General features: G+C 46.5%; 1 long non-coding RNA gene and 1 pseudogene across 1 annotated transcript in view; one reads left to right on the top strand and one right to left on the bottom strand.

Annotated features, from left to right (window-relative positions):
• Positions 1–10,039: 10,039 nt before the first annotated feature.
• The window catches only part of LOC145506314 (uncharacterized), a 34,930-nt gene continuing 17,802 nt past the window's right edge, over positions 10,040–27,167 (bottom strand). Inside the window, exon 3 of the long non-coding RNA XR_014053748.1 lies at positions 10,040–11,083. This is a non-coding gene — a long non-coding RNA (uncharacterized LOC145506314). The remainder of the gene's footprint in view (positions 11,084–27,167) is intronic.
• LOC145507940 (histone-lysine N-methyltransferase PRDM9-like) lies at positions 17,981–26,660 on the top strand (annotated as a pseudogene).

Here is a 27,167-nt window from a genome sequence, read left to right as displayed (position 1 = left end):
AACCCTAACCCTAACCCTAACCCTAACCCTAACCCTAACCCTAACCCTAACCCTAACCCTAACCCTAACCCTAACCCTAACCCTAACCCTAACCCTAACCCTAACCCTAACCCTAACCCTAACCCTAACCCTAACCCTAACCCTAACCCTAACCCTAACCCTAACCCTAACCCTAACCCTAACCCTAACCCTAACCCTAACCCTAACCCTAACCCTAACCCTAACCCTAACCCTAACCCTAACCCTAACCCTAACCCTAACCCTAACCCTAACCCTAACCCTAACCCTAACCCTAACCCTAACCCTAACCCTAACCCTAACCCTAACCCTAACCCTAACCCTAACCCTAACCCTAACCCTAACCCTAACCCTAACCCTAACCCTAACCCTAACCCTAACCCTAACCCTAACCCTAACCCTAACCCTAACCCTAACCCTAACCCTAACCCTAACCCTAACCCTAACCCTAACCCTAACCCTAACCCTAACCCTAACCCTAACCCTAACCCTAACCCTAACCCTAACCCTAACCCTAACCCTAACCCTAACCCTAACCCTAACCCTAACCCTAACCCTAACCCTAACCCTAACCCTAACCCTAACCCTAACCCTAACCCTAACCCTAACCCTAACCCTAACCCTAACCCTAACCCTAACCCTAACCCTAACCCTAACCCTAACCCTAACCCTAACCCTAACCCTAACCCTAACCCTAACCCTAACCCTAACCCTAACCCTAACCCTAACCCTAACCCTAACCCTAACCCTAACCCTAACCCTAACCCTAACCCTAACCCTAACCCTAACCCTAACCCTAACCCTAACCCTAACCCTAACCCTAACCCTAACCCTAACCCTAACCCTAACCCTAACCCTAACCCTAACCCTAACCCTAACCCTAACCCTAACCCTAACCCTAACCCTAACCCTAACCCTAACCCTAACCCTAACCCTAACCCTAACCCTAACCCTAACCCTAACCCTAACCCTAACCCTAACCCTAACCCTAACCCTAACCCTAACCCTAACCCTAACCCTAACCCTAACCCTAACCCTAACCCTAACCCTAACCCTAACCCTAACCCTAACCCTAACCCTAACCCTAACCCTAACCCTAACCCTAACCCTAACCCTAACCCTAACCCTAACCCTAACCCTAACCCTAACCCTAACCCTAACCCTAACCCTAACCCTAACCCTAACCCTAACCCTAACCCTAACCCTAACCCTAACCCTAACCCTAACCCTAACCCTAACCCTAACCCTAACCCTAACCCTAACCCTAACCCTAACCCTAACCCTAACCCTAACCCTAACCCTAACCCTAACCCTAACCCTAACCCTAACCCTAACCCTAACCCTAACCCTAACCCTAACCCTAACCCTAACCCTAACCCTAACCCTAACCCTAACCCTAACCCTAACCCTAACCCTAACCCTAACCCTAACCCTAACCCTAACCCTAACCCTAACCCTAACCCTAACCCTAACCCTAACCCTAACCCTAACCCTAACCCTAACCCTAACCCTAACCCTAACCCTAACCCTAACCCTAACCCTAACCCTAACCCTAACCCTAACCCTAACCCTAACCCTAACCCTAACCCTAACCCTAACCCTAACCCTAACCCTAACCCTAACCCTAACCCTAACCCTAACCCTAACCCTAACCCTAACCCTAACCCTAACCCTAACCCTAACCCTAACCCTAACCCTAACCCTAACCCTAACCCTAACCCTAACCCTAACCCTAACCCTAACCCTAACCCTAACCCTAACCCTAACCCTAACCCTAACCCTAACCCTAACCCTAACCCTAACCCTAACCCTAACCCTAACCCTAACCCTAACCCTAACCCTACCCTAACCCTAACCCTAACCCTAACCCTAACCCTAACCCTAACCCTAACCCTAACCCTAACCCTAACCCTAACCCTAACCCTAACCCTAACCCTAACCCTAACCCTAACCCTAACCCTAACCCTAACCCTAACCCTAACCCTAACCCTAACCCTAACCCTAACCCTAACCCTAACCCTAACCCTAACCCTAACCCGACACCCTAACCCGACACCCTAACCCGACACCCTAACCCTAACCCTAACCCGACACCCTAACCCTAACCCTAACCCGACACCCTAACCCTAACCCTAACCCGACACCCTAACCCTAACCCGACACCCTAACCCTAACCCGACACCCTAACCCTAACCCTAACCCGACACCCTAACCCTAACCCGACACCCTAACCCTAACCCGACACCCTAACCCTAACCCGACACCCTAACCCTAACCCTAACCCGACACCCTAACCCTAACCCTAACCCTAACCCTAACCCGACACCCTAACCCGACACCCTAACCCTAACCCGACACCCTAACCCTAACCCTAACCCTAACCCTAACCCGACACCCTAACCCGACACCCTAACCCGACACCCTAACCCTAACCCTAACCCTAACCCTAACCCTAACCCTAACCCTAACCCGACACCCTAACCCTAACCCGACACCCTAACCCTAACCCGACACCCTAACCCTAACCCTAACCCGACACCCTAACCCTAACCCGACACCCTAACCCTAACCCGACACCCTAACCCTAACCCTAACCCTAACCCGACACCCTAACCCGACACCCTAACCCTAACCCGACACCCTAACCCGACACCCTAACCCTAACCCGACACCCTAACCCTAACCCTAACCCTAACCCTAACCCTAACCCTAACCCTAACCCTACACCCTAACCCGACACCCTAACCCGACACCCTAACCCTAACCCTAACCCGACACCCTAACCCTAACCCTAACCCTAACCCTAACCCTAACCCTAACCCTAACCCTAACCCTAACCCTAACCCGACACCCTAACCCGACACCCTAACCCGACACCCTAACCCGACACCCTAACCCGACACCCTAACCCTAACCCGACACCCTAACCCGACACCCTAACCCGACACCCTAACCCGACACCCTAACCCTAACCCTAACCCGACACCCTAACCCTAACCCGACACCCTAACCCGACACCCTAACCCGACACCCTAACCCGACACCCTAACCCGACACCCGACACCCTAATCCGACACCCTAACCCTAACCCTAACCCTAACCCGACACCCTAACCCGACACCCTAACCCGACACCCTAACCCGACACCCTAACCCTAACCCGACACCCTAACCCTAACCCGACACCCTAACCCGACACCCTAACCCGACACCCTAACCCTAACCCTAACCCTAACCCTAACCCGACACCCTAACCCTAACCCGACACCCTAACCCGACACCCGACACCCTAACCCGACACCCTAACCCGACACCCTAACCCTAACCCGACACCCTAACCCGACACCCTAACCCGACACCCTAACCCGACACCCTAACCCGACACCCTAACCCTAACCCTAACCCGACACCCTAACCCTAACCCGACACCCGACACCCTAACCCTAACCCGACACCCGACACCCTAACCCTAACCCGACACCCTAACCCTAACCCGACACCCTAACCCTAACCCTAACCCGACACCCTAACCCTAACCCGACACCCTAACCCTAACCCGACACCCTAACCCTAACCCGACACCCTAACCCTAACCCGACACCCTAACCCGACACCCTAACCCGACACCCTAACCCGACACCCTAACCCTAACCCTAACCCTAACCCGACACCCTAACCCTAACCCTAACCCTAACCCAACACCCTAACCCTAACCCTAACCCGACACCCTAACCCTAACCCTAACCCGACACCCTAACCCTAACCCTAACCCGACACCCTAACCCTAACCCTAACCCTAACCCGACACCCTAACCCTAACCCTAACCCGACACCCTAACCCTAACCCTAACCCGACACCCTAACCCTAACCCTAACCCGACACCCTAACCCTAACCCGACACCCTAACCCTAACCCGACACCCTAACCCTAACCCGACACCCTAACCCTAACCCTAACCCTAACCCTAACCCTAACCCTAACCCTAACCCTAACCCGACACCCTAACCCTAACCCTAACCCGACACCCTAACCCTAACCCGACACCCTAACCCTAACCCGACACCCTAACCCGACACCCTAACCCTAACCCTAACCCTAACCCGACACCCTAACCCTAACCCGACACCCTAACCCGACACCCTAACCCTAACCCTAACCCTAACCCGACACCCTAACCCTAACCCGACACCCTAACCCTAACCCTAACCCTAACCCGACACCCTAACCCTAACCCTAACCCGACACCCTAACCCTAACCCTAACCCTAACCCGACACCCTAACCCTAACCCGACACCCTAACCCTAACCCTAACCCTAACCCTAACCCTAACCCTAACCCTAACCCTAACCCTAACCCTAACCCGACACCCTAACCCTAACCCGACACCCTAACCCTAACCCGACACCCTAACCCTAACCCTAACCCTAACCCTAACCCGACACCCTAACCCTAACCCTAACCCTAACCCTAACCCGACACCCTAACCCTAACCCGACACCCTAACCCGACACCCTAACCCGACACCCTAACCCTAACCCGACACCCTAACCCGACACCCTAACCCTAACCCGACACCCTAACCCGACACCCTAACCCTAACCCGACACCCTAACCCGACACCCTAACCCTAACCCGACACCCTAACCCTAACCCGACACCCTAACCCTAACCCTAACCCTAACCCGACACCCTAACCCGACACCCTAACCCTAACCCGACACCCTAACCCGACACCCTAACCCGACACCCTAACCCGACACCCTAACCCGACACCCGACACCCTAACCCGACACCCTAACCCGACACCCTAACCCGACACCCTAACCCGACACCCTAACCCGACACCCTAACCCGACACCCTAACCCTAACCCGACACCCTAACCCGACACCCTAACCCGACACCCTAACCCGACACCCTAACCCTAACCCTAACCCGACACCCTAACCCTAACCCGACACCCTAACCCGACACCCTAACCCGACACCCTAACCCGACACCCTAACCCGACACCCGACACCCTAATCCGACACCCTAACCCTAACCCTAACCCTAACCCGACACCCTAACCCGACACCCTAACCCGACACCCTAACCCGACACCCTAACCCTAACCCGACACCCTAACCCTAACCCGACACCCTAACCCGACACCCTAACCCGACACCCTAACCCGACACCCTAACCCTAACCCTAACCCGACACCCTAACCCTAACCCTAACCCGACACCCTAACCCGACACCCGACACCCTAACCCGACACCCTAACCCGACACCCTAACCCTAACCCGACACCCTAACCCGACACCCTAACCCGACACCCTAACCCTAACCCTAACCCTAACCCTAACCCTAACCCGACACCCTAACCCTAACCCTAACCCTAACCCGACACCCTAACCCTAACCCGACACCCTAACCCTAACCCGACAGCCTAACCCGACACCCTAACCCGACACCCTAACCCGACACCCTAACCCTAAACCCTAACCCTAACCCTAACCCTAACCCGACACCCTAACCCTAACCCTAACCCGACACCCTAACCCGACACCCTAACCCGACACCCTAACCCTAACCCGACACCCTAACCCGACACCCTAACCCGACACCCTAACCCGACACCCTAACCCGAAACCCGACACCCTAACCCGACACCCGACACCCTAACCCGACACCCTAACCCGACACCCGACACCCTAATCCGACACCCTAACCCGACACCCTAACCCGACACCCTAACCCTAACCCGACACCCTAACCCTAACCCGACACCCTAACCCGACACCCTAACCCGACACCCTAACCCGACACCCTAACCGGACACCTTAAACCGAAACCCTATCCCACCCCCTAAACCTAACCTACACCCTAACCACACTCTCCTCAAACTCTCAAGCCTAGACTTACCTTTTGAAGAACGTACCTGCATCATCTTCAATTTCAGCAATTCACATGCATAACAAAAGACAGGAGAGTAATATTTAAACATGGAAGCAAGACCCATTACCCGTATAACAGGAATATAAATCCTCTGAACACATTATTTAAATGACTTGCATCACCAAAATATCTCTCCACCTCATTTCCAATGGGTAAGAGTGGAACACATGTTTGTGATACGTATTGTAACATAGTAGTCTAATACCCAACAGTAATCTGAGGAATTATATACACAAGATATATTTAAACCATAAATACTTCTACAAATTCCAGCTTCTACGATCGTTTCAATCTTCACAAAGGTAGGATTAACAGCACGTTTTTCCATAGGATCCGAGGCATGGCGCAAAATGACAGTACAAATGTCATCCTCATCACTGACAATGAAAATCTTAATTATGACCGTCAGAGAAAAGGTCCGTATGGTTCCTCTAACAGATTTTTCAGTGTTCCAATACAAGTTCTACCCAAATCCATAAAGAAAGACATACGCATAGGAAACTACACATTGAAAGCAAGTCTATTCAGATAAATATTGGACATCATCTGTATTAATGTTTAAGGCATAAACAACTTCAAACAGTCTTCAAATTCACAGAATGACAACAAGAAAGTATGGCTACACACAGTCCGTTCAGTTTTACAAACTGCCAATGAATAACCTCACAAGGAATTTAAACACTGATGACCATTTCAAATGTCGTTTTCAATTTTTAATAGCTTTGATCTATGAACAAAACTGTAAGACAGAAAATTAAACAAGTATGACCCAAATAATGAAGTAAATGCTCAATAGATATGAAAACATTCCATGGCAGTGAAATCAATTCACATAGTTATTAGGACTTTAATGCACCGACATATCTCCAGATTCGATGTGATCAGAATTCATATCTGGCAAATATACAAAAGCGGATTTTAACAGTCATATTATTTTTCTTTGTACCCCTAAAAAGAAAAACAACCTTGAGGAGCAAAATCGAACTTGGAGCCTCACATTTCCCTAGGTCATATGTCAGTATAGAAAGCAACAGCATATCAAACTTTGTAATACTACCAAGAACATATGCATTTAAATGAAATTGGCTGAAATACCCCAAAATAAACACATACTTCTAGACTCAGTGTTTCACAAGGCAGATAACATTCAGTTAATGAAACTGAGAGGGTAACAGACAGGAAGGCCAGGGGTCTCCAAAAGGAGGAAATAGGCTGCAAATATCAGACATTTTTTCTCTCTCTCTCTTAAGAGGCAGGAGGAAACAAGCTAGTGTTATCTTTTTTCCCCTTCTCTATACAAATTTAAAAAGAGGTTCTCTTAAAAATCTGTGTTCCTATAATGACAACTGCTTCCACCTGAACTTAACTTTTCTCAAACCATGAGCTAACAAATGCATTTTTCTTTTGGAAATGTTTGCTTTAAGCTATGTGAATGTACTATGTACTTACCCTAGACTCTATCTTCAAGTAGGTTCTGCCTAAAGGCTCAGAACTGACTTGACAAACCAATATGCTTTACTCATACATTGTTCTCCTAATCTATGTGAAGAAAGCTATATATTTGCTGATATCAATTGTTTTAAGGCCCAGGATGACTCACCTGGTGCCATGGTTATCTCCATGTAGCTTGTGGGTGAGGGGCCTGCTGCCATTCCTTTCTCTAATTAGTAGACTGCTAGTAGCTATATAACATCCGGCTAAAGATGAGCAGGGGGGCACTCTCCTGCATTGGCAGGTGGGTTCCTTACCACTAGCACCACCTGGGAAGCACCTAGACACATGAACATCAGTGGATTTTGGGATCCATGGGGCATATACAGAACCATTCCTCAAAGAAAACTGAAGAATGACTTTAAAATCTCAAACAAAACACAAGTAGACGTGTTCACAACCTTGACATAGCAAGGGTTTCTTCAATCTGACAGGTGCCATGGACCAATGAAGGACTATGTGAAAAATACTTCAAAGTCTATTTGGCAAATGCAGCATAAGTTGGCTATATTTAGTCCTCAAGTGAATGAAAATGTCATTAATAGTGGTCGTTTCAAATAGGTAGCATGGGAAGCTGTTTACACTTATTGTGATTCGCGGTATACCACATTCACAAATGTCAGTGGCATTGGTGCAAAATCTATACATTTCTCAGTGGAAGCTTCTACATGGACTGTTGGGATCAGAGCTCTAACTCATACAGGCATACTTTTACTTGTAAAATGATCCTGCATGATAATCAAACAAAACACTGGATGAACACCTAGACAGTGTTTGAGCTCTGTACTAAATGATTTTAAAGCTAGTAGATGGAATGTACTGATGAAGAAGACTACAAACGAGTCATATTCTTCAACTTGGTCAAACTGCTGATAGTCATACAAGTTAATGAAAAGTTAAGCCTGTTGTCATTAAATCGGTTCAAAAGAAATAGAATAATAAAACAAAGTAGTAAATCTTGTTTTCTTAATAAACATTGTGTTATTTCTGGACAGCTTTGTTACTGGCATTAATAGAATACCTTAAATAATAACTTGTCACAGTGAAACGGATCCACATCTTTAATTGATGCCATTGCTGTTTGATACTATTGCTTGAATGAACAGCATGATTCACACTGGCCAACAAACAGAAGCAATCTAAGTGTTCATGGCAGCCAATTCCAAAAACAAACTGTGGTATACACACAATGGAATATGATTCATCCCTTCAAAGTCGGTCATTCTGACAATGCTACAATGGGGACGAACCTTATGGTCATTATATTAAGTGAAATAAACCAGACCAAAACGGGACAAATGTTCTGTGATTCCACTAGTATGAGATAGCCAAACAAGTCAAATCCAAAGCCAGAAAAAGCAGAAAGTGATTCCCAGGGATGGAAGACACTTCATGTTTCATGGACCCCACCCAGTTTCCCTTGGGGAAACTGACTTCCCATGACATCGCCAAAACCAATTATACAAATAATTGGAAGCCATATCCAATCAAATGAATGTAGACATAATTTTACAGTGTACACCAACCTCACTCAAACTTCTCAATAGGCAAAAGCCAAAACTGTATCTATGGTAGCTCAGCTTTGCTTAAAACTGTATCTACAGTACCTCAGTTTTGCTTATGAAATTTAACAACAAAAAAAACCACTAAAGTCTATCCAAAAAAGGATATAAAACATATATAACATGAACTTTAAAAAATTAGAAGTTTAAACTGTGAAAAACCTTATTCACAAAACTTAAACACAAACCACATAAAAATACATTTACAAAATACATATCTGATCAAGGATTGTACTCCAACTATAACAAAAAATCTGGAACAAACAACCTCATTAAAAATGTATAAACCTGAACACCTGGCCAAAGAAAATATACAGATAGTAAATAAGCATGTCAAAAATACTCAAAATCATATATCATTAGGAAATTACAAACTAAAACAACAGTGAAGTAGCACTGCACATCTATTAGATCCAGTAAACTCAAAAAAGGGCTGGGGGGGCACTTCTCTGGTGGCTCAGTGGTAAGGAATCTGCCTGACAATGCAAGAGACTCAAGTTCGATCCCTTACCCAGGAAGATCCCACAGGCCACAGAGAAACATAGCTGGATTTTTCCACAGCTAAACAAGGCTCACCTGTGACCTGAACACTACACATCTAGTACTTAGTAAACAGCTTTGAAAAAGTGTCCAGGCAAAAACTATCACACAATTATACACAACAGCTCTACTTGTAATAGCTAAAAACTTTCAAATATCACGATGTCTTCAGTAGATGACTGTGTCAACAAATGGGGATACTTTCAAAGTGAAGGGGGGCAAATGCTACCCCAAAATATACCGCTTCAGCATGAGAATTAGTTGGACCTAATTAACTTTTTTTTTTTAAGAGGACACATGATCATCTCTGAAACCGAAGTTCAAGACGGCTCTTCTGTGAGTCACATTTACCAGAGAAATCTCATTTCAAAGGAATCTTCTGTATATACCAGATAGAAGGATGACAGTCTGTGAAACTCTATTTTATCAATAGGGAAAGCTAAGACGTAAATCTGTACAACAACCAAACCCTTCCTTTCCTTTGGTTTTATTTTTTTAATATTTATTTGTTTTTTATTTGGCTGTGCCAGGTCGACCTTCGTTGAGGCAAGCCAGATATTTAGCTACAGCATGCAAACTCTTCGTTGTGGCATGGGAGATCTAGTTCTCTGATCAGGGATTGAACCTGGTCCTCCTTCTTTGGGAGTGTCCAGTCTTAACCACTGGACCACCAGGAAGCCCCGGTTTTATTTTTAGATGAAGATAGTACCTAAGGTGATATCTTGGGCCACTTCAGTCACTGGCTCAGTTTCCTGAGTTTCTCCAAAGCTCACACAAGGTACACATTATTAAACTGGTTGGCAAAACAAGTAAAGGTAGTTCATACTACAACACTGTATGCTTACAAAGATCTAAATGGTAAATGGCATGTTATTTATTTTTATTTACTATGGGGAAAAAAGAATGCAGTACTCGTACATGTCACAACATGAATAAACGTTAAAACCATGTTTAGTGGAAAAAATCTATATAGAAAAGACCACCCAAATCCCATATTCACCATGTCTGTTTTAAATCCATCAAGTTTGTCCAAATACCTGAAAATCTCAGTAACACTCTAAAGAAAGAAAAAAGGATGAGGATGGAAAAAAAGATATATTCATACAATTGAACAATTGCTGAAAGTGGAAGTGGGGTTGTGGATTACATTATAATGGAGAAACCATATGATTTCCTGATTTTGAAGGTTATGTGCTGGTTCTGCAAGAGAATGCACCCATTTTGGATAAAACACATGGAGTATTTCAGATGATGCGGCAAATGTGAGTACTTTTTCCCATTGCTAGGAGTTTTCTGTACATTTTAAATTATCGGAAAGTAAATTATGTTTCAAAACAACCATGTCAATACCACAAAAGAAAATTAGATCAGAAAGGAATGAAACTTTCTTATACAGACCAAGACTTACCCAGACGAGGTTCAAGGGAAGCTGTGATGCTCACTGCCATTGTAGGAGTCCACATGGAATGAAGAAGTACTGTGGGAAGTCTATTAGTAACCACCATGTCTTGGGTCCTCTGCATGACCTACTGCAGGAGAAACAGATTTTACAAATAAACTTTTCCACATAACTTCACAAAAAGTTGTTAGACTATATTCAGTAAAGCTGAATAATTTCGGATCAATTTACAATCATATAAAATATTATAATTTACAATCCCAATCAATATGCAAAAATCAGTTGCGTTTCTGTACACTAATAACAATCAGAAACAAAATAAAGAAAATCCCACTTATATTTGCATCAAACAGAATAAAACATCTAGCAACAAACTTAATCAAGGACATAAAAGACCAGTAGTCAGAAAACTAGAAAGCACTGATAAAGAAACCAAGAAAACATAAATACACAGAAAACTCCTCCACGCTCATGCACGGGAACAATGAGGAATTAAAGTGTCCATTCCAGCCAAAGCCATCAACAAATACACTGACTGCAATCACAAAATAATATTCAATGGCATTTTTCACAGAAATAGAAATATGCCTAATATTAGGCTGCTAATATTGAACAGGACTTTAAACAGCCAACAAGACTGAGAAAGAAGAACACAGCTGGAGGCATCTTCCTCTCCGACTTCAAACTACATCACGGAGCTGTAGTAACCACCACAGTGAGGACCTGGCACGAACACAGACACACGGACTCGAGGAAAGAACAGAGAGCCCAGGAGCGAACCCACATGTACTGGTCAGTTCATGAAAATCAAACCAGGAACGAGCGAAGAGGAAAGGACAGTCTTCTCGAGAGACAGTGACAGGAAAACTGGCCACCTACACTAAAGAACATCACTGGTCACCCTCTAGATCATCTAACAGAAATCTAACTAAAAACCCACCATTTTGCACATGGAGCTCTTTCCCCCCTGAGTCCTCTGAGATGGACCTCCGGTCAGCGCTCAGCTGGACACAGGAAATCTCTACTTCACCCTCATTTTTCCCTCTTGCAGCACCTCCCTGCTGGCGGGCACTGAGGTGACCCCGCTCCTCTCAGCCTGGACGCAGCCCCGTTATCCAGAAGCCAGAGCCCTGACGGCCCTGAGGAGACAAACCTCCCGCCAGTTGGTCACCAATCCGAGTCTGAAGGCAAAGCGTCCTGTGCCCGCGGGTCAGAGGGGCGTATGGTGCCCACTGTGGGCCGCCAGAGAAGAGCGGGCAGCCCCACGCTCACAGAGCCCAGAGCGCTCACCCAGAAGCAGCTGTGCTGTGAGCACTCAGACTGGAAGCCCAAACTGAAATGGAGCAGAATATCTCCATGACCCTCCTCAAAACAAGTCTAAGGAACAATTAGAGCCTAAGGAACACATTTGAGTCAGTTCTAATGAAGTGGATGGACCTAGAGCGTATTAAACAGGGAAGTCAGTCAGAAAGAGAAAAATATGGAATCTAGAAGGACGGTACTGACGAATCTGTTCACACAGCAGCAATGGAGATACAGACATAGAGAACAGACTTACAGACAAGGGTGGGGAACAAGAGGGAGAGGGTGGGATGGATGGAGAGAGTGGCATGGATGCATGTGTACCAACATCTGTAAACAGACAACAAATGGGAATTTGCGGTATGACTCAGGGAACTCAAACTGGCGCTCTGTAATAACCTAGAGAGGTGGGAATGGGTGGGATGTGGGACGGAGATTCAAGAGCAAGGGGACACACATACACCTACGGTTAATTCATGTTGATGTATGACAAAGCAAACCAATATTGTAAAACAACGAACAATCAACTAAAAATAAATAACTTAAAAAAACATATGGAATGAAATGAACATAAACACAAACTTTACAACACTGTAATTCAATTTTAAAAACTATAAAAATTTTAGAAAACAACAAAAGACCTACATGACCTTTGGTCTGGTGATGAGTTCTAACACACAACAAAAAAGCCAACTTACCAAATTATTAACATAAATTACTTAAAACACTGACTTTTACAATTTTATACAATTACTCTGTGAAGGACCTTACTCGAGAGAACCAAAAGACAAACTGTTAAACGAACCACTGACCACCCGCCCTTGACAGGCCACAGAGAAGAGGAAACGCTTGCAGGAGTCGTCTTACAACAGGAGGTCCTGGTAAGGAGCCAGGAACTAACCAGCTACCACCAACCAGGATTCTGGAGAGGTCAAAAGGAGATGGGAGACTCCAGTCCAGAGGTCCTACCAACCACCCAGGATCCTCCTCGCTGGAATCCATCTCAGCTGAGGGACGCGTGTGCCCCCAGGAAGGATCCCAATTCAGAATGACGGGCAACAGACAAACCAGAAACTAACCCAATGACCATAAAACCTGAGACTGTGAGCCGCGTGGCAGAGCAGTTGTCTCTGTTTCCCTCGCCCTCCCGCCCTCCGCCCCGGCAGTCCTTCCCAATAAAGCCTCTCGCTTGGACAGCACTCTGGCCTCGGACAACTCACTTCCAAGTGTCAGACAAGAACCCACTCTCAAGCCCTGGAAGGGATCCCCTTTCCTTCATCAAAACCAATATCCAAGAGAAAATATCTTCAAAATGCTGTATTGTGGAGAAGGAAATGGCACCCCCTCCAGTATTCCGGCCTCAGAAATCCCGGGGACAGAGGAGCTTGGTGGCTACAGTCCAACAGCAGGGCATTTCTGAGGGGAGGAAACAGCCCCAGGAAAGCTGAGGCGCTCGCCAAAGGCCCCAGAGCTTTTGATAGCACAGCCAGAACTGTGGCTGAGGATTCCCAGCTGCCAGACCTCTTGATCCTGGCCTCTTTCACCACATACATGTGTGGAAAACTAGAATCTAAAATATGCCCTGGTGGCTCCGTGGTAAAGAATCCGCCTGCCAGTGCTTGAGATGCAGGTGTGATCCCTGGTGTGGGACAATCCCACATGCTATGGAGCAACTAAGCTTGTGTGCCACAACGGCTGAGCCTGTGCTCCAAATCCTGGAAGCCACAGCGCAGAGCTCACATACTGCAACTACTGAAGCCCGTGAGCCTGTGCCCCGCAAGAGGAGCCACTGCAGTGAGAAGCCCGCACACCACTAACTATGGCCCATGCTCACCAAAACTAGAGAAAAGCCCACACACAAAGACCCAACTCAGCCAAAAATAAATAAAATCATTTTCCTAAAAAATGCATATCTGACAAAGAATCTGTACTCAAATTGTCCAAGAACGCTAGAGCAAACAAGCCCATTCATAGTTGATAAAGACTGAAATAGACACCTGGCCACGGAGGGTATACTGATAGTAAACGATCAGACAAAAACACACTCAAGACACTGGTGGGATGCATGCACAGCCCCCTTTGGAAGACAGTCTGACAGTTTTTTCAGCAACCCCATCGGACAAGCACTGAATTCAATACATAACAAGTGGTGGAGGTCAGGTATCTTACCATTGGAATGTGACGTTACAGATACACAAAAGGAAAGGTTACAACATCCATGTCATGGTGGATCAGGTTGGAGACATCATCACAAATTACCTTTAACTGAATATGTTCAGAGGTAAGCTGGAATACATGTATATATTTCCATGTATTGTCAGCTGAGTATATGTAGCTCCTACATGTATGTTTTAAATATCATTCTGTAATAAAAAGGAACAGGAAACATCCCTGGTGGCCGGGTGGTAAAGAATCTGCCTACCAATGCAGGGAACACGGGTTCAATCCCTGGTCCTGGAAGATTCCACAGGCCCAGGGACAACTAAGCCCCCATACAACTATTGAAGCTTGCATGCTCCAGAGCCCAAGTTCTGCAACCAGAGAAAGCACTGCAATGAGAAGCCATGGGACAGCAACGAGAGGGTAGCCTCTGCTCACTACAACTGGACATCTAGCAACAAAGACCCAGCATAGTCAAAAATAATTTAATGTTAAAAAAAAAAAAAGGACAGAAGTTCTTTGAAGAAATGACTGAGACTAGGGGTGAGACAGTAAATACTTAAGCCAGGCTAATCTTAAATTATGAGAAAGTAAAGAATGTAAAGACAACTATCAAGCTGTCCAAACTGATAAAAATGAATGATTACACAGTTCTATCTGTATACACTAGCAAATAACAATCTGAAAAGGAATTTGAAAAAACAATTCCCTTTCAATAATGCCAGCATTAATAAAATACTTTGCCACGGATGTAATGAGGATGACAAGACTGGCACACTGGAAATTATACAATCCAGGGCCAGTGACGAAGCTTGATTGCTCAGGGCTTTTGTGTCATAAAGTTTTATTAAAGTATAAAAGAGATAGAGAAAGCTGCTGACATAGACATCAGAAGGGGGCAGAAAGAGTACCCCCTGCTAGTCTTTAGCCAGATGTTATACAGCCACTAGCAGTCTGCTAATTAAATAAAGACAACGTATCAGAAAATAGCACCAGGCCCCTCACCCACAACATGCATGAGATAACATTGGCAGCAGGTGAGCCATCCCAGGCCATAAAATGATTGACATGAATCTTGAAGAAAGGCAGATTTCCAAGCAAATATATAGTTTCATTAACGTAGATTAGGAGAACAAGGTATGAGTAAAACATACTGGTTTGTCAAGTCAGTTCTGAGCCTTTAGGAGGAACCGACTTGAAGACAGAGTCTAGGGTAAATACATAGCACATTAACATAGCTTAAGACAAACATTTCCATAAGAAAAATGCATTGCTTAGCTCAAGGTTTGAGAAAAGTTAAGTTCAGGTGGAGCCAGGAGTTTGGCAACACAGGTTTTTAAGAGAAACCTCCTTTTAAATTTGTATCAAGAAGGGGAAAAAATGGAACACTAGTTTGTTTCCTCCTGCCTCTTAAGAGAGAGATAAAAACGACCGACACTTGCAGCCTGTTCCCTCTGTCCGGAGACCCCTGGCCTTCCTGCCTGTTACCCTCTGAGGCCTTTAGGAAGCAATACACAAGCTGACCCTAACATACACGTGGAGTGACAAGGGACTCCAAGGAGCCAAAACAATCACATGAGTCTGCAGTTCAAAGGGCCTCCGGTGTGCTGTGCTAAGTCGCTTCAGTCATGTCTGACTGTCCGAGCCCGCCAGGCTCCTCTGTCCAGGGGAATTTTCCAGGCAAGGATACTGGAGTGCTCTCCTCCAGGGGATCTTCCCAACCCAGGGATCGAATTCCTGCATTGGCAGGTAGGTTCTTTGCCACTAGCACCACCTGGGGCAAAAGTGCCTAAATGGAGATCAGGGAAAGCCAGCTAGGAGACGAGAGGAGGCTCAGAGAAAAGGAAGTGAGGGAAGGAGACTCAGTCACATTCAGAGAAGCCCAGCAGGCAGTTCTCCAGGAAGAAGAGGAGGAGGAAGCAGGCTGGAGCTACGTAGAAGACGAAAGAGGGAACTAAAGCAGGGGCCCCCAACCTCTAGGATCTGATGCCTGATGATCTGAGGTGGCGCTGATGAAATAATAATAGAAACAAGTGTTCGCTCACTCAGCCAACCCTTTGTGACCCTATGGACTGTAGCCCACAAGACTCCTCAGTCCATTGAATTCTTCAGCCAGGAATACTGGAGTGGGCTGTCATTTCCTTCTCCAGGACATCTTCCCGACCCAGGGATTGAACTCGAGTCTCCGCATTGCAGGCAGACTCTTTACCAACTGAGCCACCAGGGAACAGAAATAGAAACAGAGCGCACGGGAAACGGACGGCACTTGACACATGCTGGGGAGGAGGCTCATTACAAACCCCGGAGCCAGGGTTCCCGGAAGGATATCACATTCTCCCTTGGACCGTCCTCCGCCCTCTCTGGGTCTCAGTTTCCTCATCTGTAAAATCATGGACAACTGACTATAATTCATTCCTGGAACCCAAGCCTATTGAGAGGGATGGGAAATATTACTCCAAGCCCGGGATGATAGACCAGATTTACAGAAAAATATGGCATTGCTGCTTTTCAAACAGACAAATACAATAAAGGAAGGAGTCCCTGGCCCTGCGGGATTTGCCTAGGGGTCTAGTCTGGGAAATTCTTACATATCAGGAGATGGCTCCGAGCTGGATTTCCATAAACAAGAACATCCATGCAAAGGACAAGCCTTCAGAGCTCTGTGCCCATCAGCCACAGGAAGAGACTGCCTCCTGACAGCCAGCAGCATTTATGAGTGACCTCCTAAGGCCTTCACCAAACTACAGGGGCACCTCTGGGTTTTCTGTTTCCCTCACTTTTCTGACTCTTTTCTGAAAAACACGCACATTTCTTCATAGAATGCCACAGTGGAAGGAAAATAGGCCTTCAATTTTTAGACCTCAATTTGCAAAAAACTTGGAGCTTTTGTGTTTTTTTAATTAAAGCACCACATAATTTAAAAATTCTACACGTTCTAATTATTCAGTTCCAAAACACCACACTTATTGCACAGGGTCCCCATGGAAAGGCCCCCCTCTCAGCAGGACAGCCACAGATGCCACCATGAAAGGGCAGCCAGGTGCCCTCCTCCCTTCTTTTCCGCCTGGGTGGCCGCCAGGCTTTTAAATCCATGCACCCTACTAAGTTTCTAGGGTGCAATTCGTGGACCCCTCCCTTTCCCATCCCAGAAGGTGGTCAAGGGCCCGCTGGGCTGCAAACTGCCGGAAGCAGGGCTGGGCCAGGCGGCCAGCGGAAGAGTTGTGGAGTCCCAGCAGGTGAAATCACCAGGCAGGATAAATCCCTTGGACTTCCTGGGGACCTCGCTGCAGGCACTAGGCTGCTTGGGAAAACCACGTGGGTCTGAGCTTTAGGCGACGGGGTAAAGTGGTAAAGGCTTTGACCCCATTGGCGAGGCCTTTCTGCCACCGCCAGGTTAGGGGGCTCCAAGACTGTGCCAACAGACAGGGCGGAATACGTGGTTCCCTACTCCGCCCCGCGCCAGAGCCCCAGTTCCCTTACCTGTGGTCCGCACCCCTCCGCTCCGCTCACTGGATGCCGATCGACGGGGACCCAGGAGCCCACGAAATGGGCGTTCCCAGCCGCAATGGAGACCCCTGAGACCCGAGACACACAGCCTAGGAGCTCGGAGGAGGCGCGCTCCGCCCCCGACGCGGCCAGGTGTGCTCCGCCCAAACGCCCGCTCCCAAGAGAGGCCCGCGGGCCTCGCTACTGCCGCCAGGTGAAATCCATCAGCGAGCAAATCCACCCCACCGAGACAACCCGAGCTTTCTATCCGCTGATCTGTCTATAATTCAGGGATAAAACTATGACTACAGGAAGGAACGATGACCTGATCTAGGATGGCCATGATATTCTATAGAACCAGAGAAAATTGGTTAAAATAAAAAAAAATTTCTTGGAAATTGTAAAGCTGGTTCTTTTGCATATGCAATTAAGAACAATTAGCTTGTTAAAAAGCCCTGCCTAGGGCAAAGCTTGAAGTTAATCCTTTCCTTGAAAAATACTGCCCACTTTGCCTGAGAACTCAGCCTTCGGCAAATGAGAACTTCAAGCCCCCCCCCCAAAAAAAGAAGGTCAAAGAGATATTTTAAATCTTGGGCGGAAAACTAGAAGATCTCTGTCTGTCTGTCTGTGTGGTTTTATGTATGTCTCAGTGTGAGTCTTCTGTTTTTTGATAATATTGCTGAAGTTGTAAATGAGTTCTTATTTAAATAATCTAAAGAAAATGAAGCCCTTACAAACCAAACAGTTCTAAATACAAGAAAAAAATGACCTAAATGAATTTTAGATTCACGTGAACTGGGAAATAGTCAATATTAAATATCTAGTATTTTTTTTTTTTTGCTACTCTAATATAGACACGTCTGAGTCATTAACTTTAAGCATAAAATTTTTATAGTGCCTAAGTTTATTATCGGAGAAGGAAATGGCAACCCACTCCAGTACTCTTGCCTGGAAAATCCTATGGACAGAGGAGCCTGGTAGGCTGCAGTCCATGGGTTCGCTAAGGGTCGGACATGACTGAGCGACTTCACTTTCACTTTTCACTTTCATGCATTGGAGAAGGAAATGGCAACCCACTCCAGTGTTCTTGCCTGGAGAATCCCAGGGACGGAGGAGCCTGGTGGGCTGCCGTCTGTGGGGTTGCACAGAGTCGGACACGACTTAGCCGCTTAGCAGCAAGTTTATTATAAGTTAAATACTGCTATATTGTTATATCTGTTACAAGCTTGTCAACAAAGAAAGCACCTCTAAAAACAAACAAACAAAAAAAAAACTCCTAAAAAATGTAAATACGATATGAGCTTTTAGATAAACTATTAAAAATAGTTATACTTTAAAATATCTGTCTATAATAGTCTCGATTGAAGGCAGAGGAGAAGGGGACGACAGAGGATAAGGTGATTGGATGGCATCACTGACTCGATGGATATGACTTTGAGCAAGCCCGAGGAGTTGGTGATGGACAGGGAAGCCTGGCATCCTGCAGTCCACGTGGTCACCAAGAGTCAGACACGACTGAGCAAATGAACTGAACTGAATTTACAATAGTTTCTCCAGATTTTGGTTACCTGAATTTCTATCGTTGTGCTAAACTAAGTGATGACAGTGTATTGAATAGCTAGATCATTTGCAAATAAATTAAGGTTCTGAAACATTCACTATTTGACAGGACCTTCCTCTTACACAGAAACTAAAGAGATGTTTGACAATCCATGAATAGTGTCTGGTGCCATCCTGAGATGTTCAATATAAGAAAGCAAAAAAAATTTTTTTAGATAATATTACTGATACATATGTTCACCAATCTATAGAATGCCAATAAAAAAGTCAGTTCTTGGTTGCTTAAGGAAAATGTATGTCTTGTTGTGTGAGGAATGAAATCACATTTTATGAAGGAAAAAGTAGTTCTGACTTATAGGTGGCAGTTTCAGAATAGGAGGAGCAAAGGAATCGGTACAGAAAGGGATAAGGAGGTTTTATGGAAAGTGGACCCCCAGAAAAGAGTTTTGTGCCTAGTACAAGTTTTCTTGAGATATTGAACTGCCTTTGCTAATGGATTTTAAGTTTCTTTACCTCTTAAGTGATCTGTTCTAGGTTTACCTTTGAAATCTTTTGTTAACTTTGCCTAAGTGGATAAGTATTATTTCACAGTGACTTATGTGATCCTACCTGTTATAAACCCTTTTGATATTTATGAACAAACTTTCTTAAATAATTGACTTCTAGCTAACTTCGGGATGCTTCAGAGGGCCTCTGAGACCTCCCAAAGAGAGATATTAAACAACCTGAGTTCATTTGGCCTGTTAAACTGCATGGGAAGTGTTGTCAGAGGAGTGATGAATGTTCTCAAGTTATATTGTATGGTTGATGATACTAATATAGATATCCTAGAAATTATGTGACATTCATGAAAATCTGATACGTTCTGGTAAAATGCTGTCAGTTATAATTCTAGTCATCATATTAAAGTGTTTCAAGTCACAGCAATGACCAGATTACTTTGTCAATTTCAACTTAATCAGGTTTTAAACATGCCTTCTATGGTTTCACACTGATGCCTTTGCAAAAATACTGCTACTTCAAGATATATGGAAAAGACTTTTCTAAGCTTACCCGTAAACAATATTTTTTGTTATCTGGTAAGCTGGTAGCAGACTGGAATTTAGTCTAGTCTCTAGGTTAAGAGAACAGTTTTCTTAGAATGTAGCTTTCGATCACAGATTATGAATTTCTTTACCTTTCAGTGATTTATATTTGTTTTTATAATCTTTTTTTTACTTCAGTAAAGTAAATAAGCATTATTTAAGATTATGGTACATGTAGGATGGATCAAGCTTTCCCCACTCCTGCAAATTCCCTTAAGCCCTCAGATTCTTCTGATGGGACCAAGGTCTCACTTCCCTCCAGAGGGACCATCCAAGCTTTTTATCAGCTGATCTGCCCCTGATATCAGAGTCAATTTGAGCACCATTGGGTCCATAATTTAGGCATCAAACTACGACTACATAAAGGAAAGATGACTTTTTGATGCAGGATGGCCATGATATTCCTTGGACTTCAGAGAAAATTGGTTAAAATGAAACTTTTTTTTTCTTGGAAACTGTAAAGCTGGTTCTTTTAGCATATGCAATTGAAAACATCTAGGTTGTTAAGTCAGTTTTCATTCCAGTCCCAAAGAAAGGCAATGACAAAGAATGTTCAAACTGCTGCACAATTGCACTCATCTCACACTTTACTTTAGTAAAGTAATGCTCAAAATTCTCCAAGCCAGGCTTCAACAATAGTGAACTGTGAACTTTCAGATGTTCAAGCTGGATTTAGAAAAGGCAGAGGAACTAGAGATCAAATTGCCAACATCTGCTGGATCAAGGAAAAAGCAAGAGAGTTCCAGAAAAACATCTATTTCTGCTTTATTGACTATGCCAAAGCCTTTGACTGTATGGATCACAATAAACTGTGAAAAATTCTGAAAGAGATGGGAATACCACACCACTTGACCTGCCTCTTGAGAAATCTGTATGCAGGTCAGGAAGCAACAGTTAGAACTGGACATGGAACAACAGACTGTGGAAAATTCTGAAAGAGATGGGAATACCACACCACTTGACCTGCCTCTTGAGAAATCTGTATGCAGGTCAGGAAGCAACAGTTAGAACTGGACATGGAACAACAGACTGGTTCCAAATAGAAAAAGGAATATGTCAAGGCTGTATATTGTCACCCTGCTTATTTAACTTATATGCAGAGTACATCCTGAGAAACACTGGGCTGGATGAAGCACAAGCTGGAATCAAGATTGCCAGGAAAAATATCAATAACCTCAGATATACAAATGACACCACCCTTATGGCAGAAAGGAAAGAAGAACTAAAGAGGCTCTTGATGAAAGCAGCTGAATCCATGCAGGCTGAAGAGCACCAATGACAGCATAGAGAAATAGTTCTTCTATTGCTTCCTACCAAAAAATAAATAAATAAATAAAAGCGAGAAGAAAGATTGTAACTCTTTTTCTGACACTCAGATCACCAAAGGGAGAAACTGCTGTGAGTATGTGGATAGAAAGGACACGTCTTTGGCCAACTGGATGAGGTGAGTGCAGTGAGTCTGCAGTTTGTAGATGTTGCTCTTCCCTCAAGCCCACACCCCTTTCCTTCTCAACCTGTCTCCCTCAATAGCTTTCACATCTTCTTTCCTCTTTTCCCTCCATATCATGCTTTTTCACTTCAAAAGACATTAGAAAGAACGAAATAAAAATATAGCATGTGCCCTCAAAATATAAGGCTATATGCTGAACAAAACTGGGGGGCTTGAAAACAACTTGAGGAGTCTAGATTCACCAGGGACACTTTAACTCACTTAATTGACACTTACCAAGCACTTAATGTTTCAATTTAGTCAGCGAACTTCATTACTAAAGTAGATCACACAAACCATGTCCTTTTGGAGAACATACTGCAGACAGACATTAGCCAATTGATTTTAGGAACATTAACCTTAATTTTTCTATCTTTGAGTAACTGCACAGCGCCAGGATAACCTAACACAGGAGACCTTGAGTCCATGTGGGCAACAACTTCCCCAGGCTCGGTTCCAGTGAGAAGTGAGCCCTGAGGTGTGGGAAGGAATGGGGGGCAGGATGGCTGTGAGCATGGCCATTCTCTGAAGGCCTCTCCTTTCACCAGGGCAGGCAGAAAGTGAATAAACTATTACTGTTCTGGGTCTCAAGCTATGTCAGAGCACGCTCCAAGTTTCCATGGGACGGGGTGGGCAAGTAAGTAGGACCCTGGATACACGTGGGGAGATTGAAGAAAAGCCTCGGGAGAGAAGGCAGGCTGGGGTGAGTGCTGAGGGGTGTGTGCTAGCCAAGGAGCACCAAGTCCTGTGGAATGAAAGAGAACTTAATTTAGAGTTTAGGGGAGCTGGAGGTCACCAGCCTAGTGGACAGTCCAGGTGGACTAGATGAGTCTAGAACTGGGCTCTGGAAAATGACTAATTAAGTAAGGAGAGAAAAGCATTCGAGCCAGGAAAAGAACTGGAAACAGGATCTGTAAATAAGAGTTCACACGGCCTGGTCAAAGGTGTGAACAGAAGGTCCCCATGAGGGGCGGTGGGAACCACGGCAGCCTCAGAGCCTGAAGGCAAGGAGCTGGGCATGGTCCGACCCTGGAGGGCACTCATCACCTGAGGTTTCTTTCCGTCTCCTGGCCTCGACCCCAGGTATGTGAACTGTGCCCGGGACGACTAGGAGCAGAACCTGGTACCCTTCCAGTATCACGGGCAGATCTTCTACCGAACCTGCCAGGTGGTCAGGCTGGGCTGGGAGCTGTTGGTCTGGTACGGGGAGGAGTATGGCCAGCACCTCGGCATCAAGCAGGACAGCAGGGGGAAGAGCGAGCTCGCGGCCGGGAGAGGAGCGCCACCCCTCTTCCAGCGCCCCAGCCCATCCTGGGGAGCCTCCCTGGTCCAATTCCAAAGCAGAGTACAATCCAGTCTAAAGTCAGTCAAGTCGTCATTAAAATGCCTCAGAATTTGATTCATTTCATATGACTGTTAGGAAAGATTTTTATATTAAAAATGTTACTTCAAATTTTCAAAATTTTGTGCAAAAACTATGTCACATCACCTTCTGCTGAAAGGCTCAGAAGCAAACAGCAAGTTTCCCAGCACCTACCCACCCTCTCACCTCTCCCTGTTTCTCCCTCATTTCCTCCCATTTCTAAGCGACACGTGTACAGTGATTTGCATTCAGCCACTGTTTCAGTTTGTTGTCATGTGAGCTCATACTCTGTGCCAGACAGGGCTCCACCCACCGAAACAGACAAAACCACTGCCCTGGGGCAGCACGGGCTTCATACCAGACAGGGGCTGGTGCTCTGAGGAAAACAGCGCAGGAAAAGTGCCTCGGATCAGCCTGAGCAGAGGGTGGGGTGTGGCGCAGGATGGTGGGGCAGGGTCTCTGCAGAGATAACACCCCTGGGAAAGGATTCCAGGCAGGGGAGCAGCCAGTGCCGCAGCCCCAGGGCCGGGACGAGAGGCCATGCCCGAGGTCGCAGGAGGAAGCACAGAGGGCGAGGAAGGAGGCTGGACCGGAAGCCTCAGGGCCCGTGTCCACGTGCAGGCCCCGGGGGTCTTCCTGGGTGACACAGAACAACCGTGAGGCTTTCAGCTGCAAGCGGCACGTTCTCTGTTCTGTGACGATGCTTTGGTTCATTTTGGGGAAGAGACAGCAGCGGGGAGTCCCCTCAGAGGTCAGTTCATTGCCAGACATGAGGGGAGAGTGGGCTGGCTGAAGGTGCACGGGAGTGAGGGTGTGAGGAGTCTGGCTGGAGATGTATTCTTAAACAGGACTTCCTAGTGCATGTTAAATGGACTAAGACTGAATGAAATAAATGAGGTATGAATACTGCTGAGGCTTGAGAAAGGACATGCCTTTATTTTCTGATTTATGGAAAACTCAGAGAGGAGCAATTTGTGAATCAGTTTGGGCAGCAGGAGCCAGAGACCTGTAGTCAGTGGGACCTGGGCCACTCGGTCTCATCCAGTCTGAAACCCACTTCCTGCAGAGATCGGCACAAAGGCTGCTCTTTGAACCAGGAGCCGCAAAGTCAGCTTTACTCACACCTGCTCTAACTACCCCCTGTGCTGCCTCCCATATCCAGAGAGCTCCAGGCCAGGCGCCCCTAACTTAATAGACCCTTTCCCCTCACAGGGAGCTGCTCAGGAAGATTCCACCTAAGTCATCAAGAGTCTTATCTCTCAGTAGGGTAAAATACCTATGACCACGGTGACATGACTTTTCAGATACTTACACGCAGGGAAAGGTCCCTGCAGATCCACCTGTATCAGGAGAGACGCTGCCTCTGATGCTGCTGGAAGGTCCATAGTCTGGGTGATATGTAGAAAAGGCCCTTGACACAGGCTTCCTGGATTTCTGTAGATGTAGCGAATAAGAATGGAATGGAAAAGTGGACTGTAAAGACACACTTGATGGGAGACAAATTGTGTGCTGTCAACACTAAGATGATTAGTGGGCAGGCCTTCCCATGGCAAACCAGCTACCTGACCAAAAGCTTCCTCTTTCAGCAGAACTGAAGCCCAAGATCCACCCATGTGCCTCCTGCTCTCTGGCCTTCTCTAGTCAGAAATTCCTCAGCCAACATGTCCAACGCAATCACCCCTCTCAAACCCTCCTGAGACCATCTAAAAGAGACCACCTCCAAGCAGAGGATCCCTGCCCAGGCAATCAAAATCAGCAGCAGTAATATTCTGATCCACACAGCCCGAGTGACAAACCTGAGGGTCACGAGGCTAAGGAAAGGCCCCAACCTTTGCTGGAAAGCATAAGGCTGAAGAAGATTTCAAGGGCCTCTTCCTACTCACCCAGAGGACAAGTGGGGGGTTCTGGGGTGCATGAGAGAATGACAGAAGAGCCCAGCACAAGCCAGAAACTGAATCCAGAGGGCACAGGCAAATCATTCATGGGGGCAGGGGTCTCAGGGATTATGAGAGACAAGTACAGAGAGTGTGGGCAAGTCTCCAAGGATAGGTCAAATCTCATCTCACACCAGAGGACACACACAGGGCAGAAGCCCTATGTTTGCGGGGAGTGTGGGCGAAGCTTCAGTCGGAAGTCCCATCTCATCACACACCAGAGGACACACACAGGGGAGAAGCCCTATGTGTGCAGGGAGTGTGAGTGAGTCATGACCAACAAACCACATCTTAGGATTACTGCAGCCACCCCATGCCTTAGCTCTAAGGGGGCCTCAGAGGAGGTCTATGACCCGTTACTGTCCCCAAGAGTATGAGGAGAGACTTCCCAGGTGGTCTAGTGGCCAAGACTCCAATGCAGAGATCCATGTTCAATACCTGATTGGGGAACTGGCTCCCACATGCTGCAACTAAGACACAGTGCAGCCGAATAAATAAATACATAAATAAACATTTTAAAGAAAGAGTGTGATAAGCACAGAATTAATTGATTAAATAGACCTTCCACTTTCATGACAGGAGAGGAGATAGATAAACAGCAGAGGGTTTCTTAAGTGTTCTGGAGATGTTCATGCCAATTGCCTTCGTGGTTTTTTGTACTCCTAATAAATTTTGTCTCCAAACAAATCTGAAGCCCAGACTATGTACTTATTCCCCACTTATTACTGAGAGCAGTGGGGTCCAGTGGTAGCTGAACCCCTGGGAAGGCATAATTCTGGAGCCAAGTCAGTTACGTCATGGTACAGTCGGTTCCTGGGTCCAGGGAGAGGAATCTAGGGTTTGAGACAGACAGGCAAATCTAGGGTTTGCCCTCTGGTTTCCTCTGACCTCTGTGGCCTCAAAGGTGAAGGCCTCGTGCACGTATGTGTGTGCCTCACTCAGCCTGGGCCATCTGGTCTTTGCCGCTCCCTCAGGGTCATCACAGCATCTGGACTCCAGATTCGACCACAGGGGTCCAGTTCTCAGCCCTGCCCTCAGCAGCTGTGCGACCTGGGGCAAGATGCTCAGCCTCTCTGTGTCTCTGTTCTCATCTGTGACACACGGTGGAGGCAGCAGCATTTTAGTCTGATGCATGAGCACAGGGAGAATCTGGCAGAGGCTGGCTGAGAGGGCAAGTCCCACCTTTACTGTTTTTTGTGTTTTTTTCTTTACCCTTTTCTTATTTTTTAATTGAAGGATAATTGCTTTACAGAATTTTGTTTTCTGCATGCCCTTCAGCCCCCACACCTTTCAGGTCTTCAGAGCTAGACGAGGAAGGGGCCGTTTAGGCACTCGGCTGCCCTGAGGAGTGGGTGTGAGGTCAGGGGTGCTAAGGGAGGGAGCCCTCCCTTCCCACTACTGCCGTTCCTGCTGAGCTGGGCAGCCCCAGAGCCCCTCCACAGACAGGCAGTGCCCACAGTCGTCCGCCTGCCAAGAACAAAGCCTGGAGCCGCGTGTGAAGGAAGTCCCTGTCCGGCCCCCATCCCACCCGGACACGGAGGGTCCTCAAAGCCCACACAGCAGCTTCTCTACGCACGGGCTTCATACCTGTGTCCACGTGCTCTGGTCAACACTGTCGCGACCTTGAAATTCTTAACTATGGAATAGTTCATCCTTACACGTCCCTTTTATGAGTGAAGTCGGATGGACCCCAGGGTGTGCTGTGAGCAGAGCAGATACGCACACACGGGTCCCAGGGGTGACCAGGCTGCACGAGGGGACAAGGTGGACCCCTAGGCCCCCCGGTGAGTGAAGGTAGTGACCGCATCAGGAAGCCACGCTTGCTTTGACCCAGA

The sequence above is a fragment of the Giraffa tippelskirchi genome, chromosome 5, assembly GCF_054371585.1.
Source record: "Giraffa tippelskirchi isolate mGirTip1 chromosome 5, T2T-mGirTip1v1.2.pri, whole genome shotgun sequence".
Taxonomy (NCBI): Eukaryota; Metazoa; Chordata; class Mammalia; order Artiodactyla; family Giraffidae; genus Giraffa; species Giraffa tippelskirchi.
This window is presented reverse-complemented; position numbering and strand designations above follow the sequence as displayed.